Raw genomic sequence first — 1,697 nt, 5'->3', positions numbered from 1 at the left:
GCCAACTTCAACAATATAAAGGAATATCTAAATGAGTTGACAAATCCATTTGGAATTATTGCCATTTCTGAAACATGGATCAATGCGGAGAAAGGAATGGACTTTGGACTGGAGGGATATGAAGTGAATTTTGTAAATAGAAGGAACAAGAGTGGAGGGGGAGTAGCTGTGTATGTGGATAAAAACCTAAACTACAAGGTGGTAGAAAGTATGACAACTGTAATTGATAATTTACTAGAATATGTAACAATTGAAATTTATAAGGAAAAAGAAAAAAATGTAATAATTAGCTGTATATATAGAACACCTGGCTCTAGTATTCAAGTATTTAATGACTTCATAGAGGAAATATTCTCTAAAACAAATCAAAAAGTTATGTTTATCTGTGGTGATTTTAATATTGACCTGTTGAATCCAAAAAAGCATAAAATGAGCGACGAATTCCTAAACACTATGTACAGTTTGAGTTTACATCCTAAAATAACCAGGCCTAGCAGAATTACACCACATTGTGCCACCTTACTTGACAATATTTTCACTAACAATATGGAAAACAACATTGTGAGCGGAATATTAATTAATGACATCAGTGATCACCTACCAGTTTTTGCAGTTTATGACACTAATTATAAGAAAAATCAGCATGAAGAACAACTGAGATACAGACGTGTAAGGACAGAAGAAACTATGACTGCATTTAAGAACGATCTATTAAATCAGGACTGGGACAATGTGTACAAAGAAGCTGATATTGATATTGCATATGGCATATTTTTAAGAATATTCATGGAGTTGTACGATAAAAACTGTCCAACAATAAAAACAACAGAAAGCACAAATATTCAGATAGACCATGGCTCACTAAGGGTTTACAAAATGCATGTAAAAAGAAAAATACACTCTATAGGGAATACCTAAAACAAAGAACAAAAGAAGCTGAAAATAAATATAAAAAATACAAAAATAAGTTGACCAATATTATACGTGTATGTAGAAAGGAGTATTATAGTAAAATATTGAACAACAATAAACATAATATGAAAGGAATATGGGATGTTTTAAACGGTATCATTAAAAATAATTCTGGACAACAAAGTTATCCACAATACTTTATCGATAATGGCAATATTATGGAAAACACTGCTGATAAGGTCAACAGCTTTAATCATTATTTTGTAAATATTGGACCAAAACTGGCAGAACAAATTCCTGAGTCACTGCCATCAGTAGACTGTAGTGAAAACCTGATTGATAGGAACCCTAACTCAATGTTCCTCACATCAGTGGAGGAAAAAGAAATAATTGACATTGTACACATGTGTAAATATAAAACATCCACTGATTGTAATGATATTGACATGAAAATCGTCAAGAAGGTCATTGAAGGAATTGTAGGACCTCTAACATATATTTGCAACTTATCATTTCAGACGGGAAAAGTGCCAAACAAAATGAAAATAGCTAAAGTTGTGCCGCTGTATAAAACCGGGGATAGACGCCACTTCACAAATTACAGGCCTGTTTCTTTACTACCACAATTCTCCAAAATCCTAGAAAACCTGTTTAATAAACGATTAGACAAATTCTTAGATAAATATAAATTACTCTCTGACAGTCAATATGGATTCAGATCAAAAAGATCAACATCTCTGGCATTAATCGAATCAATTGAGGAGATTACGAATGCTATAGATCAG

Source organism: Maylandia zebra, linkage group LG2, assembly GCF_041146795.1.
Source record: "Maylandia zebra isolate NMK-2024a linkage group LG2, Mzebra_GT3a, whole genome shotgun sequence".
In the NCBI taxonomy this organism is placed as follows: domain Eukaryota; kingdom Metazoa; phylum Chordata; class Actinopteri; order Cichliformes; family Cichlidae; genus Maylandia; species Maylandia zebra.
Note: the sequence above shows the minus strand (reverse complement) of the source record.